The sequence below is a fragment of the Furipterus horrens genome, unplaced genomic scaffold (assembly GCF_987537825.1).
Source record: "Furipterus horrens unplaced genomic scaffold, mFurHor1.1.pri manual_scaffold_5, whole genome shotgun sequence".
NCBI lineage: Eukaryota > Metazoa > Chordata > Mammalia > Chiroptera > Furipteridae > Furipterus > Furipterus horrens.
Genome location: NW_028327175.1, coordinates 132,240,476 through 132,259,077, shown reverse-complemented (window position 1 = coordinate 132,259,077; position 18,602 = coordinate 132,240,476). Strand labels below are relative to the sequence as shown.

The 18,602-nt window shown below is 37.0% G+C and overlaps 1 pseudogene; it reads right to left on the bottom strand.

The window, feature by feature from the left end:
• Positions 1 to 10,253: 10,253 nt before the first annotated feature.
• On the bottom strand, positions 10,254 to 12,459 carry LOC150009851 (UPF0729 protein C18orf32 homolog pseudogene; annotated as a pseudogene).
• Between the last annotated feature and the right edge of the window lie 6,143 nt (positions 12,460 to 18,602).

The window sequence follows — 18,602 nt, the reverse complement described above, 5'->3', positions numbered from 1 at the left end:
TCTATCTATGAGTTTGTCTCTATGTTGCTTGTTAGTTCAGTTTATTCATTAGATCTCACATATGTGTGAAATATGGTATTTGTCTTTCTCTGCCTGGAAAGGAAATAATTAACCAAATAAAAAACCCACAGAATGAGAGAATACATTTGCTGATATAGCTGATAAGGGGTTAATATTCACAATTTATAAAAAACTTAACATAATGTTCTCCAGGTCCATCCATACTTCTTCAAAGAGTAAAACTTTCTTCTTTTTTAAAGCCAAGTGATATTCTTTTGTGTAATTGTACCATAATTGTTTTATCCACTCATCTACTGATGGACATGTGGACTGCCTCCATATCTTGGTGATTGTAAATGACACTACAATGAACAAAGTAGTGCTTATGTTCTTTCAAATTAATGTTTTGGGTTCCTTCAGATATATTCCCAGAAGTGGAATTTCTGGGTCAAAAGGCAGATCCATTTCTAATTGAGGTATCTCCATACTGCTTTCAACAGTCGCTGCACTAGTCTGCATTCCTACCAGCAGTGCAAAATGGCTCCCCTTTCTTCAAATCCTCACCAGCAGTTGTTTGTTGATTTATTAATACTAGCAATTTTTAAAGCTGTGAGATATTATCTCATTGTGGTTTTAATTTGCATTTCTCTGAAAATTAGTGAAATTGAGCAGCTTTTTATATGTCTATTGGCCATCTGTGTGTTCTCTTTGGATGAGTGTCTATTCAGGTTCTTTGCCATTTTTAATTGGGTTGTTTGTTTCTTTGGTATTGAGTTTTGTAAACTTTTTATAAATTGTGAATATTAATCCCTTAGCTGTATCAGCAAATGTATTTTCTCATTCTGTGGGTTTTTTAATTTTGTTGATCATTTCCTTTAACATGCAAAAACTTTTTAGTTGGATGTAGTCCCATTTGTTTATTTTTTCTTTTGTTTGCCTGGAGATACATATCTGATAAAATATTGCTACAAGCTATATCTAATATTTTGCTGCCTCTGTTTTCTTCTATAATTTTTATGGATTCAGGTCTAACATTTAAGTCTTTGATTGATTTTGACTTTATTCTTCTGTATGGTGTAAGAAGGTGGTCTAGTTTCATTTTTCTGCATGTATCTGTCCAATTTTCCCAACATTATTTATTGAAATAAACTATCCTTAGCCCATTGTATGTGCTTACTTCCTCTGTCAAATATTCGTCGTCGGCAGCCGTCCATCTCGAGAGACAATGGTGTAGCTTCTTAAGAGTCTATCTGCACCGCCGAGAATGGTTGTGCAGTCCGACTCGGGAGTGACACGGTATCTGTCTCCTCCCGTGTTGAAGCTACAGAGCCTGGGCAGGGTGATATGGAGGGTCTGCTGTTGCCCATGCAGCAGACCTCCCCCTCTCTTCGCAGCTGAAGGGTCCAAGGGAAAGACGGAGTCAATACAGCTTGGCTTCAGGTGCGCCGCAGGAGTTGCCGGTGTTGACTACAACGTCAAACCGCCTTAGGGACTCCGGCTCCGGATTTTCTGTCGGGGTTTACTCCCTTAGCCTTTCCCCTGAAGAGGTATGCCGCAAGGCAGCGGAGGTTTTTTGGAGTCAGAGTTTTCCTTCTCTGATGTGCCCTGACTGGAAGATCGAACCAGCGACACTTAGCTCGCAGGCCGACGCTCAATCCACTGAGCCAAACCAGCCAGGGCTTGTCAAATATTAGTTGACTATAAATGTGTGGGTTTATTTCTGGGCTCTCAGTTCTCTTCCATTACCTATATATCTATTTTTATGCCAGTATCACGCTATTTTATTACTATGCCTTATAGTATAGTTCGATATTAGATAGCATGACTCTTCCAACTTTGGTCTTTTTTTTCTCAGGATCACTGTTGCCATGCAGGGCCTCCTGTGGTTTCATATAAATTTTTGAAATATTTTTCTAGTTCTGTGTAATACATCTTCAGAATCTTGATAGGAATTGCATTAAATACATTGTTTGCTTTGAGTAGTATAGACATTTTAAATATGGTAATTCTTCCTATCCATGAACACAGTATGTGCTTCCAATTCTTTGTGTCTTCTTCACTTTCTTTCTTCAGTGTCTTACAATTTCTCAACTACACATCTTTTATATCCTTGGTTAGGTTTATTTTTATGTATATTTTCTCTTTGAAGCAATTATAAAAAATATTTTTTTAAATTTCCCTTTCTGTTAGTTTATTGGCACAACAATGCAACTGATTTCTGGATATTAATTTTGTATCCTGCTACTTTGCTGGATTCATTTATCAGTCCTAGTAGTTTCTTAGTGGATTCTTTAAAATTCTGTATAACAGTATCATGACATCTTCAAATAATGACACTTTTACATCTTCCTTTCCAATTGAATCCCTTTTATTTTCTCTTCTTGTCTGATTGCTTTAACTAGGACTTCTAGTACTATGTTGAAAAGAGAGGTGAAGCAGACATATTTATCATATATAACCTTTATTATGTTTAAGCATGTTCTGTCCACTCCCATTTTGCTAAGAATTTTTTGTCATAAATGGGTAAAGAATTTTATGAAGTGCTTTTAATGCATCTACTGATATGATCATGTGTTTTTTTATTTTTCATTTTGTTTATGTGGTAAATTGCATTTATTCATTTATGAATGTTGTACTAATCTTGCATTTCCAGAATAAATCCCACTTGATCATGGTGTATGATCTTTTGAACACATTGCTATATTTGGTATGCTAATATTTTATTAATTATTTTAGCATCTATATACATCAGCGATATTGGCTTATAATTTTTTTGTGGTGTCTTTATCTAGTTTTGGAATTAAAATAATGATGGCCTCATAAAATGAGCTTGAGAGCCTTCCTGCACAATGAATTTTTTAGAACAATCTGAAAAGGGTAGGTGTTAGTTTTTCTCAGAATGTTTGGTAAAACTCACCTGTGAAGTCATCCAGTCCAGGGCTTCTGTTTAATGGAAGTTTTTTTTATTTTTTTATTTTTTTTTATTTTTATTGCTGCTTTAAATTTGCTATGTGTAATCTGTCTATTCAGATTCTCTGATTCTCCCTGATTTAGTTTTGGAAGATTGTACATTGCTAGGAATTTGTCCACTTTATCTAGTTTGTCCATTTTGTTGGCATAGAGTTGTTCATAAATTTTCTTAAAACCTGGACACCACCAGGGAAAGAACCAGAAAGTGAAGATCAATCTAAGAAGCAGAAACAAACAAGAAGAGTCACAAAAAAGGGAGACAAAGAAACAATACCCATTGGAAAGAAAGGAGAAATCCCCAAAAAGAGTGCTAAATGAAATAGAGGTAAGCAACTGTCGCACATGAGATTCAAAATATGGATTATAGGGAAGCTCAATCAGCACAAGGAGCTCAAGGAAACTCAAAGAACTCCAGGGAAACTACAAGGAATTACTGAGAACTACACTAGCATGAAAAAGGACATAGAAGCTATTGCTGAGAGCCAGGACAAATTGAGAATACAGTTTCTGACTTGAAGAACACAGTAGAAGGAATCAAAAGCAGGCTAGAGGAAGCAGAAGATCATATCAGTGAGCTGAAGGACAATGCAGAAAAAAATTTCCATTCAGTGCAACAAAATGAAAAGAATAAAGAGGTTTTAAGAGAGCAGCAGGACAACATAAAACATAATAATATCCATATTGTAGGAATACCAGAAAGAAAGAAGAGGAGCAAGAGATAGAAAACCTGTTTGAAAAAGTAATGACAGAAAACTTCTCTGACTTGAGGAGAGAAAGTCATGCAAGTCGAGGAAGCACAAAGGGTCCCAATGAAGATGAACCCAAACAGTCCCACTCTAAGGAATATCATAATTTAAAAAGCAAAAATCTAAGACAAATCCTAAAAGCAGCAAGAGAGAAACAGCTAATAACATACAAGTGAGCTCCAATAAGTTTATCAACTTATTTCTCAACAGAAACACTACAAGCCAGAAGGAAATGGCAAAAAAGAAAAAAAAATGTTACAAGCAATGAAAACCAAAGGCCTGCAACCAAGAAAACTACCCAGCAAAGCTCTCATTAAAAATGGAAGGTGAAATAAGGAGTTTCCCAGACAAAAGAAGGATAAAAGACTACATCTCTACCAAGCAGGATAGCAAGAGATGTTAAAGGGTCTGCTTTAACAAGATGAATAAACAGAGAGAGATAGAGAACACAGCTACGAAGGGGAAAAATGACAATGAACAAGTACCTATCAATGATAACCTTAAATTTAAATAGATTAAATGCACCAATCAAAAACACAGGGTAGCTGAATGGATTAGAAATCATGACCCACATATATGCTGTCTACAAGAGACCCACCTCAGAACAAAAGCTCTACACAGACTGAAAGTGAATGGATGGGAAAAAATATTTCAATTAAATGGACATAAAAAAATAAAACTGGGGTAGTGGTATTTATTTCAGAAAAAAAAGATTTCACAGCAAAGGCCATAAAAAGAGACAAAGAAGGACTTTTTATAATATTTAAGGGAACAATCCATCAAGAAGACATAACCCTTGTAGACATATATACACTCAACATAGGAGCACCAAAATATACTTTTAAAAATCTTGAAGAACTTCAAGAAGGGTATTGATAGCAACACACTAATAGTAAGGAACTTTAACACCCCATTATCAACAATGGACAGCTCTTCAAAGCAAAGAAACAACAAGGATATGAGGCATTAAACAACACTCTCGATCAAATGGTCCTAACTGATATATATATAGAAGTTTTTACCTCAAGCAAGCAAAATATACATTCTTTTCAAGTGCACATGGAACACTTTCAAAGGCAGACTGCATGATAAGACACTAAACAAACCTCAACAAATTCATGAAAATTGAAATTATATCAAAAATCTTCTCAGATCACAATGTCTTGAAACTGGAATTCAACCTCAAGGAAAAAACTCAAAGACATTCAAACTCATGGAAAATGAATAAAGTGCTATTAAATAATGAATGGGTTAACAATGACATCAAGGAAGAAATCAAAAAGTTTCTGGAAATAAATGATAGTGAACACACAACACCCCAAAATCTATGGGACAAAGCGAAATCAGTGCTGAGAAGAAAGTTCAAAGCCTACCTAAAAAGGACAGAAGAATCCCAAATAGAAAATCTAACCCTAAAGCTACAAAAACTAAAGGAACAACAAACAAAGCCCAGAATGAGTACAAGAAAGGAAGTCATCAAGATCAGAGCAGAATTAAATGACACAGAGACTAAACAAACAGTTCAAAAGATCAATAAAACCAGGAGCTGGTTCTTTGAAAAGATAAAGAAAATCAACAAGCCTTTAGCCAGGCTTATCCAGAAAAAAAGAGGACCCAAATAAATAAAATCATATGTGAAAGAGGAGAAGTCACAACTGATATCACAGAAATACAGCGGATTGTAAGAAATTACTACAAACAACTATGTGGCAAGAAACTTGACAACTTAGATGAAGTGAACAAATTTCTATAAATACATAATTTTCCAAAACTGAATCAAGAAGAAGCTGAAAGCCTGAATAGACTGATAACAAAGAATGAAATTGAAGCAATAATCAAAAACCTCCCGGCAGACAAATGCCCTGGACTGGATGACTTCACAGGAAAATTTACAAAACATTTAGGGAAAAACTAACACCTGCCCTTTTCTAATTATTTCAAAAAGTTCTAAGAGGAGGGAAAAATCCCAAACTCTTTCTACGAAGCCAGTATTACCCTAATTCCAAAACCAAGTCAAGACACAACAAAGAAAGAAAACTACAGGCCAATATCGCTGATGAACATAGATGCTAAAATCCTCAACAAAATATTAGCAAACCCATTTCAGCAATGCATTAAAAAGATCATACACAATGATCAAGTGGGATCAGGGATGCAAGGATGGTTTAACATTCACAAATCAATAATCATAATACACCACATAAACAAAACGAAAGACAAAAATCATATGATCATATGAATAGATTCTGAAAAAGCATTTGATAAAGTACAACACCCATTTATGATGAAAACACTCAGCAAATGGAAATAGAGGGAGCACACTTCAACATGATAAAGGCCATATACAAGAAACCTGAAACCAACACCATACTCAATGGGAAAATATAAAAAGCATTCCTCTTTATATCAGAAACAAGAAAAACATGTCCATTTTCTCCACTTCCATTCAACATAGCCTTGGAGGTTCTAGCCACAGCAATCAAACAATAAAAAGAAAAGGCATCCAAATTGGAAAAGAGGAAGTAAAACTGTCATTATTTGTAGATGACATTATAGTGTACATAGAAAACCTTATCGTATCGTATCGGCAGCCGTCCGTCTCGAGAGACAATGGTGTAGCTTCTTAAGAGTCTATCTGCACCGCCGAGAATGGTTGTGCAGTCCAACTCAGGAGTGACACGGTATCTGTCTCCTCCCGTGTTGAATCGACATCTTGCGATGATGCTGGAGTGTCCTCTCCAGTGAAGCTGAAGCTGCAGAGCCTGGGCAGGGTGATATGGAGGGTCTGCTGTTGCCCATGCAGCAGACCCCCCTCTCTTCGCAGCTGAAGGGTCCAAGGGAAAGACAGAGTCAATACAGCTTGGCTTCAGGTGCGCCGCAGGAGTTGCCGGTGTTGACTACAACGTCAAACCGCCTTAGGGACTCCGGCTCCGGATTTTCTGTCGGGGTTTACTCCCTTAGCCTTTCCCCTGAAGAGGTATGCCGCAAGGCAGTGGAGGTTTTTTGGAGTCAGAGTTTTCCTTCTCTGATGTGCCCTGACTGGAAGATCGAACCAGCGACACTTAGCTCGCAGGCCGACGCTCAATCCACTGAGCCAAACCAGCCAGGGTAAAGAAAACCTTATAGACTCCATGAAAAAACTACTTGACCTAATAAGTGAATTTGGCAAAATAGCAGGGTAAAAAGTCAATATTCAAAAATTGAAGACATTTCCATTCACCAACAATAAAATATTAGGGGTAGAAACAAGAAAAAATTTTTGATTTACTATAGCAACAAGGAAAATAAAGTATTTAGGAATAAAGTTAACTGAGGAGGTAAAAGAACTGTACTCAGAAAACTACATAACAAGAGAAGAAAGTAAGAAAGATACAAATAAATATAAGCATATACCATGTTCATGGATGGGAATAATCAACACCAGTAAAATGTCTACACTATCCAAAGCAATTTATAGATTCAACGCAATCTTTATTAAAATACCAACAGCATATTTCACAGGCCTAAAACAAATAGTTCAAAAATTTATATGGAACCAAAAAAGACCACAAATAGCTGCAGGAATCTTGATGAAGAAGAACACAGTAGGAGGAATCACAATAACAGATACCAAACTATACTACAAGGCCACTATAATCAAAACAGTCTGGTACTGGCTTAAAAACAGACATATAGATTGATGGAACAGAATAGAGCACAGAAATAAACCCAGGTCTCTATGGTCAACTAATATTCAACAAAGGGAGAAGGAACATAAAATGGAGTGAAAAGAGCCCCTTCAACAAATGGTGCTGGGAGAACTGGACAGGGATGTGCAAAAAAAGTGAAACTAGATCACCAACATACACCACACACCAGAATAAACTCAAGATGGATCAAAGACTTAAATGTAAGGCGTGACACCATAAAAGTTCTAGAGAAACATAGGCAGGAAAATTTCAGATATTCCATGTAGCAATTTTTCACTGATACATCTCCTAAGGCAGTGGTTCTCAACCTTCTTAATGCTATGACCTTTTAATACAGTTCCTCATGTTGTGGTGACCCCCAAGCATAACTAAAGCATAGTGATTAATCACAAAAACAATATGTAATTATATACGTGTTTTCTGATGGTCTTAGGCGACCCCTGTGAAAGGAGTCATGACCCACAGGTTGAGAAGCACTGTCCTAAGGCAAGGGAAATAAAGGAAAGAATAAACAAATGGGACTACATCAAAGTAAAGAGTTTCTCCTCAGCAAAAGAAAACATCAGCAAGATGAAAAGGGAACCAACCATAAGGGAAACTATATTTTCCAATGATACCTCAGACAAGGGATTGATCTCCAAAATATATAAAGAACTTACATATCTCCACACCAAGAAGACAGACAGCCCAACTAAAAAATGGGCAAAGGACCTGAACAAACAGTTCTCTAAAGAGGATATACAGAGGGTCCATAGGTGGATGAAAAAATGCTCAACATCACTAGCCATCAGAGAGAGGCAAATAAAAACCACAATGAGATACCACTTTATACCAGTCAGAATGGCCATCATCAACAAACCAACAAACAACAAGTGCTGGCGAGGATGTGGAGAAATGGGTACCCTAGTGCACTGTTGGTGGGAATAAGCCATTTACTTTTAAGATAATTATTGATATGTATATAGTGCCATTTTATTGTTAGATGTTTTTTACTCTGTTTTTTTTTTTTTTCTTTCTTTCTTTCTTTTCTTTTTTCTTCTTTAAGAAAGTCCTTTTACATCTGTTGCAGTACTGTTTCGGTGTTAAGAAACTCCTTTGGCTTTTCTTTTCTTTCTTTTTTTTTTTTTTTGGTCTGGGAAACTCCTTATTTATGCTTTGATTTTAAATGATAGCCTTGCTAGGTAAATACCCTTAATGTAGGTCTTTGCTTTTAATCTCCTTGAATATTTCATGCCATACCCTTCTGGCCTGAAATGTTTCTGTTGAGGAATCAGATGACAATCTAATTGATGTTCCCTTGTATTGTAAGTACTTGCTTTTCTTTTGTGGTTTTTAGAATTCTCTCCTTGTCTTTAAGCCTTGTTATTCTAATTATGATATCTTGGTGTAGTACTCTCTGTGTCCAAATTGTTTGGGATTCTCTGAGCTTCATGGTCTTGTGTGTCTTTTTCCTTCACCAGATCAGGGAAGTTTTTAGTTTTATTTCTTCAGGTATGTTCTCAATCCCTTGCTCACTCTTTTCCTCTGGTATTCCCATGATGCAGATGTTGTTATGCTTCATGTTTTCCAAATGTTTCTTAAGCTCTCTTCATTTTTTAAAATTCCTTTTTCCTTTTGCCATTTTGCCTGGGTGTTTTTTTTTCTACCTTGTATTCCAAATCATTGATGTGATCCTCTGCTCTCCTAACCTACTGTTTATTTCTTTGAGTGTATTATCTATTTCAGATATTACCTTTTTTCTGACTGGTCTTTTTTTATGGTTTCTATATCTTTTCATGCTGGTGAGTATCTTTATAATCATCACTCTGAACTCTATCTGATAAATTGCTTGCCTCCATTTTATCTAGTTATTCTGGAGAATATTCTTGTTTCATAGGGGTCTGACTCTGTCTTCCCATTTTGGCAGTTTCTTTGTGTTATTTCTGTATATTAGGTAGATCTTCAAGACTCTGGTGCACACCTAAGTCAAACCTTTGTGACTGGCCCTGATCAATCTGTTTGGAGCGCTCAGCAATCCACATCATGTGGCTCCCTCTGGGCCTGGGTGTGTGCAGAAAAAAAAATAAAGGCTGTGCACTAAGGCTGTATTTTACCAACACCAGGCCCAGGGGTGAGTTAGCTGAAGCCTTAGTGCTCCCAGCAACCCACCTCTGCCTGTAAACTTTCTGTAGTTTTCTTTTTTCACAGCTAAACTGAATATTTAATACATTTTGTAGTAATATAAGAAATGCAATAAGGAGTAGAATTTTATAATGTGCATTGGACATTTATTTTAAAGGTGCTCCATTTAAAAAAATTTTTTCCTCTATTTCCTGCCTTTGCCATTTTCTTCAGTATAAGAACCAGAAATTACTGCTCTCACTGATAAGAGACTTCATTGTGTTGGGCAGTAATTACAACTTTACATTTCAAGTCATTATCTTCTCCAAAACCTCCCTTTCATTTCACCGCACAGTCTCACTGCACTGCCATACAGTAATAATATACTCTCTTTACTTAAATTCAAAGACCCTGAACATTATTTAAACTAGAAGCCCAAGATGTTTAGATACTGATTTAGTAACAGTGTCTACTGGCATAAACCTTCTATTTATTCATATTATTAAAACTTAATAATAGAAAAGAGAGCTACTTTAATGTGACAGGAACTCAGAAGTGAGATCATTAAATATAACTAAATACATTTTAAATATAAATACCATGAATTTTCTGATTAGTATCAAGAATAAATCTAAATTATCTATCCTGAATTTTGGTCTAAGAGGAAACATCAGAAACAATTATAAAGAAGGTGTTTCACATTATTAGGTCCATTTTGAAAACAATGAGATCCTCTGGGATAAACACTTTAATCTTTGTTTTTCTCAGAAACTTCTGTTGGTCCTTTTTCTGGTAATCCATTTATAACTGCATCCTGGTAGTCTACTTTGTCTTTGCTTTTATCATTGGATTTTTGTACAGCTTTTCCAGGCCACATACAACTAACAAAGGGGAAATCAGAGGGTATAGGTATGGCTCCAGAAATTTTTTGTAGACCCAGAGCAGAACTGGAATGACGATGCAAGGAATGCACACTATTGTACCAGGTGTGAGCTCCTAAAGTGCCATGGCCACCAAGCTCTCGTGCCAACTTTCTGTGGTTTTAAAAAGTTTTTCAGCTGTAGCCCCCAGCAGCAGGGCTTAAGCCACAGGGTGGGGCAGAGTAATTCCTGCAGGTGGGGCTATTGCCTTCTCTCAGTCTGATGCCACTTTAAAGGGATCGCTCTATCTGAGAAAGATGGCTCATGCAAGATGGGGAATGACTCAGCATAGGGATCCTGATTGCTGTTCTTTCAGCTCTCTCCCCATAGCCACCAGCGCCAGACTCTCCTCAAGCTTCTCTAGTCCACTCTTCCCTCCCTCTGCCAGAGTATGGGGTAAGTGGCTGCAAATGGAATTTTATGCATTGGCCCTTTAAGAGGCTCTCTTAGTCTCCAGTTCTCTCTTCTTGGAAGACAGAAACCCCGCTGCTTTTCACAGCCATATGTTATTTTTGTTCCTTTCCCAGTACTGGTGCTATAGGCTGGGGAGCCCAGTTTGGGGCTTAGACCCCACACTTCTCAGGGGGAAACTATCACTCTAGAACTTCAGCTGCTGCCTGTAGGAGCCCAGCCATACCTCATGTGCCTCCTCTGTACTCCCTACCAGTCATGTGGTAAAGTGATACAGTCTCTCCAGCTAGTGTTCAGTTGGTTATTCAGGATGATTTTTCTATAATTTAGGTGTACTTCCAGTTTTGTTCTGAGAGGATGTTAATATAGCTTCCATTTACTCCTCTGTTGTCTTGGGTATGCCCAGGAACACTTTTTAATTGATTTTCTGAGGCCAACATTACTTGGATACCAAAAGAAAAAAAAAAGGATAGCAAAATAAAAGAAACCTCAAACCAATATCTCCTATGAGCTTAAAAGCAAAAATCATCAACAAAATGTTAGATAATTAAATCCAGAAACATATAAAAAGAATTCCAAATTATTACATCAGATGGGTTTGTTACAACACAGACTTTTTGGTCTTGTATCCAGATTCAGTTGGTCTGGGATGAAGCCCACTAATTTGCATTTCCAACAAGTTCTGGGTAATGTTGTGCTGATTAAAGATCCACTTTTCAAAAACACTTATCTAAAGGAAAAGTGAAGAAAATATTATTAAAACTTTCATATGCTATGGGAAGCTCTTCAAAAGAGACCATTTCATTCTGAAATCTTGGCTTTTTCTGACTTTCACATCCCAAGTCCTTTTTTTAGGTGAGGCCACTTTATTTATATGATCATGAACATAGGCTGCCAGAATGGACAAATCAGGCAATCACATCTTTCTATGAAGTCAGAGAAAATTTAACAATCTCCACTGAACATTGAGAAGTGTGGTACACTGGTAAATGAAGTTTCCATACTTTAGCTCACACAGATATGTTAATGATTATTACAGCTGTTTTTTCTTTCTTTCTTTTAAAATTAAATTAATTTATTTATTAGTGAGAGGGGAAATGGGGAGAAAGGGAGGGAGAAAAACATCAATTGGTTGCCTCTCTCACACCCCCAACAGAGGACCTGGTCTGCAACCCAGGCATGTGTCCTGACTGGGAATGAAACCAGCAACCTTTTGGTTCATAGGCTATTGCTCAACCCACTGAGCCACACCAGCCAGGGCTGTTTTTTCATACTCAGTCAAGGCTTAAAGGATTTTTAGGCTTTACTCATCCTATCATGATAAAGGAGATAACCCCTGCCCCCAAAACACACACAACTTGTCACTACTGGTGATTTCTGGCAAAAAACTTCCTTCATCAATTATATAGCTGCAACTTGTTGTTAGGATCTCCCTCACCCCTTTGTAATTTCCCACCCCCAATTCACACATTGTAAAGCAGGAGCAGTTTTATAGAAAATATAGAGCTGAGATGGTTTGCATCATCTAACCCAACATGATATAAAAACAAACCAAAACAAAAACTATATGACTTTTCTACTCACCCTTGCAGAACCTGCTTTCCACTCCAGAGTCTTAACCATTCCTTCTCATGAGAGTCAATCTGTCTTGCTCCTTCCTGTTCTCTCCTGAATTTGTCTCTATAGGAACATCAAATTCCTCACGATCCCATTAATTAGGCAACGTTATTTTCTTCCTTGTGGAAACTAGGCATCAGTCCCAAACCGAGGTCCAGGAAGCTTATTTCTATTTCCTCAATGAGATTATAAAACCAATGTTCCAGAATAGCCAAGTCCCATCTGAGTAAAGAATTCTAATAACCACTAAGAAGAAAAAGAACTTCTTATTTTGTGACATGTGAGTCTCAGAAGAGATATTTGTTTTTGGTTCTAAGGACATTTTTCTCAAGCCCTCCATGTTTTGTCCAACATGAAAGCCTAGAACATCTAAGTCCACAATGAGTGTGGAGTTTGCTATAAGCATTGTTTCTTCTAATAGATGTGTGAGGCTCCTTATGGTCATTCCTCCCTCTACTCACCAACAATATTTTGTGCTGTGTGGATTGGCCAGGGTCCTGGATAGTGTTCCCTTTCCTAACTCTTCTAGTAGAACATTCTTAGGGCCAGCCAGTTCTTCCCCTTTAACTAAGCTAAACCACAGGCTCACACAATTATAGCAAGCTCCCATAATTAACAGTTTGGAGGATTGTACCCCAAGTCACACAAGCCAGTCAGTTGAGGGTAGCAGGTCACACATATGTCAGATGAATTTAACAAGTTGCCCCAGGAAAACGACAGTGGGCACAGAAATGAACCGGAGTAGTGGGAATTCCCTGCGCCTTATTGCCTAGGTCACAAGCCTAGACCCCACAGCATTCCATTCTGTTCAAATGGTTTCTCTGTTATATTTCCAAGTGTGAATATAACCTCCTATTCTCATCTCATCCCTGTGACTCCAACTCATAAAATTGGGCATTTGCCTTTAGACATCTTTCTTTTTCAATTATCACCCTATTTCTTTAGCCCCTGTGAAGACTAATGTTCTGTTCTACTTTTACTGGATTAACAGGATGGGATGAAATACTAACTGATATCTTTGTCTGCCCATGGATGTCATCAAATATCATAAAGACTATAGTGGAGGCAGCTATTTGTACAGAACAAGGGTGTTCAAGGCCATGTTCAAGGAATTCCTGGTTTCTGACATGAGGCTATCACTGCCATTCACTTATTCAACTTATTCATTTGCTACAATTATCTAATAATTGTTACTATTATTACTTTAAACAATTAACTCTTATGTCAATTAAGAATAATAAAAATAAAACACTCTGTTTAACTTCATGATTCCATTACCAATGTTCTTTTTTCTTTACATACATTTTTTTCTCATCTATACCATTTTCCCTTTTATCTAAAAATAATATTGTTTTTGGTTTTTCAATTACAGTTGTCCCATTTTTCCCCATTTCTGTCCCTCATCCAGCCCAGCCCTTCTCCCACAATCATATTCTTCCCCGTTGTTCATGTCCATGGATCACCTATACACGCTCCTTGACTATACCCTTCCCTTACTTATCCCCCTTCTCTCCCTTCCCCGTATCCCCTATTGACTGCTATTCTGCTCCTTGTCCTATTTAGTTCGTTTGTTTAGGTTGTTCTTTACTTTCCTGTATTAGGTGATATCATATGGTATTTTTCTTTCTTTGCCTGGCTTATTTCACTAAGCATAATTCTCTGTAGTTCCATCCATGTTGTTGCAAATGGCAGGAGTTCCTTCTTTTTCTCTCCTGCATAGTATTCTGCTGTGTAAATGTACCACTATTTTTGATCCACTCATCTACAGATGGGCACTTAGGCTGTTTCCAGCACTGAGCTATTGTGAACAGTACTGCTATGAACATAGGGGTACATAAATTCTTTTGAATTAGTGTTTTAGGATTTTTTTAGTATAATCCTAGCAGTGTAATCACTGGTTCAAAAGGCAATTCCATTTTTAGATTTTTGAGGTAATTCCATACTGTTTTCCATAGTGGCTGCACCAGTCTGCATTCCCACCAACAGACCACTAGTGTTCCCATTTCTCCACATCCTCACCAGCACTTGTTGTTTGTTGATTTGTTGATGAGGGCCATTCTGACTGGTGTAAAGTGGTATCTCATTGTGGTTTTTATTTGCTACTCTCTGATGGCTAGTGATGTTTAGCATTTTTTCATGTGTCTATGGACCTTCTGTATGTCGTCTATGGAGAAGTGTTTGTTCAGGTCATTTGCCCATTTTTTAATAGGGTTGTTTGTTTTCTTGATGTTGAGTCGCATAAGCTCTTTATATATTTTAGAGATCAATCCCTTGTCTGAGGTATTTATTGGCAAATATGTTTTCCCATATGGTTGGGTTTTTTTTCATCTTGCTGATGTTTTCTTCTGCTGAGCAGAAACTCTTTAGTTTGATGTAGTCCCATTTGTTTATTTTTTCTTTTATTTCTCTTGCCTTAGAAGATGTATTCGTGAAAATATTGTTACATGGAATACCTGAAATTTTTCTGCCTATGTTTTCCTCTAGGACTTTTATGGTGTCACGGCTTACAGTTAAGTCTTTGACCCATCTTGAGTTTATTCTCGTGTGTGGTGTAAGTTGGTGGTCTAGTTTCATCTTTTTGCACGTCTCTGTCTAGTTCTCCCAGCACCATTTGTTAAAGAGGCTCTTCTCACTTCATTTTATGTTTCTTCCTTCTTTATCAAATATTAGTTGACTGTATATTCCTGTATTTATTTCTTGACTCTCTCTATTCTGTTCCACTGATCTATACATCTGTTCTTGTGCCAGAACCAGACTGTTTTGATCACAGTGGCTTTGTAGTATTGTTTGATGTCTGGTATTGTGATTCCTGCTGCTGTGTTTTTCTATCTCAAGATTGCTTTTGCTATTGGGGTCTTTTTTGGTTCTATATGAATTTTTGGAGCATTTCTTCTAGGCCTGTGAAATATATCATTGGTATTTTAATAGGGATTGCATTGAATCTATAAACTGCTTTGGGTATTATGCCCATTTTGATGATGTTGATTCTTCCCATCCAAGAACATGGTATTTGCTTCCATTTATTTGTTTCTTCCTTAATTTCTTTTCTCAATGTTATATAATTTTCAAAGTACAGGTCTTTTATCTCTTTGGTTAAGTTTATTTCTAGGTACTTTATTTTTCTTGTTGCTATAGTGAATGCTATTTTCTTTTTTGTCTCTGTCTCTGATATTTTACTGTTGGTGTACAGAAATGCCCTAGAAATCTGTATATTTATTTTGTACCCTGCTATTTTGCCAAATTCATTTATTAAATCGAGTAGTCTTTTAGTGGAGTTTATAGGGTTTTCTAGGTATACTATCATGTCATCTGCATATAATGATAGTTTTGCTTCTTCTTTCTAAGTCTGGTTGCCTTTTATTTCTTTTTCTTCTTTGATTGCTATGGCTAGGACTTCCAACACTATGTTGAATAGGAGTGGAGAGAATGGACATCCTTGTCTAGTTCCTGATTTCAGGGGGTGTGCTTTCAGTTTTTGTCCATTGAGTATGATGTTGGCTTCAGGTTTCTCATATATAGCCTTAATTATGTTAAGGTATGCTCCCTCTATTCACAATTTCCTGAGTGTTTTCATCATAAATGGGTGTTGTACTTTATCAAATGCTTTTGCTGCATCTATTGATAAAATCATATGATTTTTGTCTTTCATTCTGTTTAGGTGATGTATTATATTTATTGATTTGTGAATACTAAACCATCCTTGCATCCCTGGGATGAATCCCACTTGATTGTGGTGTATGATCTTTTTGATGCATTGCTAAATCTGTTTGCCAATATTTTATTGAGGATTTTAGCATCTATGTTCATCAGTGATATTGGCCTGTAGTTTTCTTTGTTTGTTGTGTCTTAACCTGGTTTTGGGATTAGGGTAATACTGGTTTCATAGAAAGACTTTGTGATTTTTCCCTCTTTTTGGATTTTTTGGAATAGTTTGAGGAGGGTAGGAGTTAGTTCTTCCCTAAATGTTTTGTAAAATTTACCTGTGAAGTCTCCGGTCCAGGGCTTTTGTGTGCAGGGAGATTTTTGATTACTGTTTCAATTTCCTTCTTCGTTATTGGTCTCTTAAGACTTTCTACTTCTTTTCGACTCAGTTTCGGGAGGTTATATGTTTCTAGAAATTTGTCCATTTCATCTAGGTTGTCAAATTTCTTGCCATAGAGTTGTTTGTAGTAATTTCTTATAATCCTTTTTATTTCTGTGGTATAAGTCATGATTTCTCCTCTTTCATTTCTGATTTTCTTTATCTGGGTCTTCTCTCTTTATTTCTTGATGAACCTGGCTAGAGGCTTGTCGATTTGGGTAATTTTTTCAAAGAACCAGCTCCTAGTTTCATTGATCTTTTGGATTGTTTGTTTGGTCTCTATGTCATTTAATTCTGCTCTGTTCTTGATGATTTCCCTCCTTCTTCTTGCCCTAGGCTTTGTTTGTTGTTGTTGTTCTAGTTCTTGTAGCTTTAGGGTTATATTTTTTATTTGAGATTCTTCTATCCTTTTCAGATATGCCTGTATTGCTATGAACTTCCCTCTTAGGACTGCTTTTGCTGTGTCCCATAGGTTTTGGGCTGTTGTGTGTTCATTACATTAGTTTCCAGAAATTTCTTGATTTCTTCTTTGATGTCATTGTTAACCCATTTATTATTTAATAGCATGTTATTCATTCTCCATGAGTTTGGGTGTCTTTGATATTTTTCTCTGAGTTTGATTTTTAGTTTCAAGGCATTGTGGTCTGAAAAGATGCTTGATATGATTTCAATTTTATTGAATTTGTTGAGGCTTGTTTTGTGTCCTATCATGAAGTCTATCTTTGAAAATGTCCCATGTGCATTTGAAGAGAATGTATATTTTGTTCCTTTGGGGTGAAAAGTTCTGTATATGTCAGTTAAGTCCATGTGGTTTAGTGTGTTGTTCAATGCCTGTATATCCTTGGTGTTTCTTTGCTTTGAAGATCTGTCTATTGTTGATAATGTACTTTTGAAGTCCCCTAATATGTTTGTTACTGTTAATATAACTTCCTGTCATCTTCTAGTATTTTCTTTCTGTATTTCGGTGCTGTATGTTGGGTGCATATATGTTTATCAGTGTTATATCTTCTTAATGGATTGTTCCCTTAAGTATTATGAAATGTACCTCTTTGTCTCTTTTTATTGCCCTTGCTTTAAAATCCATTTTGTCTGATATGAGAACTGCTACCCCGACTTTTTATTCAGGTCCGTTTGCTTGGAATATTTTTTATATCCCTTTACTTTCAGTCTATGTAAATTTTTTGTTTTAAGGTGTGTTTCTTGTAGACAGCAAGTACGTGGGTCTAGTTTTTGTATCCATTCCATTACCCTATGTCTTTTTTTTTTTTAAGTATATTTTATTGATTATATTGTTACAATAGTTCCAATTTTTTTTCCCCTTTGCTCCCCTCCGCCCAGCACCCCTCTTCCCCAACAATCCCCTCTCCAAGTCCATGCCCATGGGTCGTACATACAAGCTCTCCCGCCTCACCCTTTCATATATTCTTCTTCTTCTTTTTTTAAAATTAATTAATTAATTAGTTAAATATTTTAACAATAAAAAATAACAATTCCTCCCTCTCAGACTTAAGACCCTTTACAATCTTATAAAGGACAATGGATGAAGGTCTCGAGGTCCTCTAGCTGCTTCAAGCTGGACATGGTCGTCGTCCTACCTACCCGTGGGTCAAGAAATCCCTAATAAGAGTGGGGATGTGGAGGGGAGGGTGGCCTTCCCACAAGGGGAAGGATCGTGCAGACTCCAGGTTGGTTGGCTGTCTCTGGACAACGGCATGCTTGGTTTGACAGGCTGGCATCCTTGTTGTATTCTGGGGGCAACAGGGTTAAAGGACATCATTTAATCCGTAACCACTAGATGACAAAAGACAGGTATTAATTTTTCAATGTCCCACATTAGGGAAAAGAGGGGCTTCTTTGGAGGAAGGTGTGCCAGGTACATCTCACCTGTCCAAAACCCTTTTGCCCATTATACTTATTTTGGACTGAGGGAAATATTTTAGGTTTCCCCCATCTCAGGCCTCTGGGCTTTTTCTGTCCAAGCCATTAGGATAGAAAAGAGAAACCAGTTTTAAAGTGAAGCCCACAGACCACCCCGTTCTTCACCAACCCAGCCACTTAGTTCAGCCAA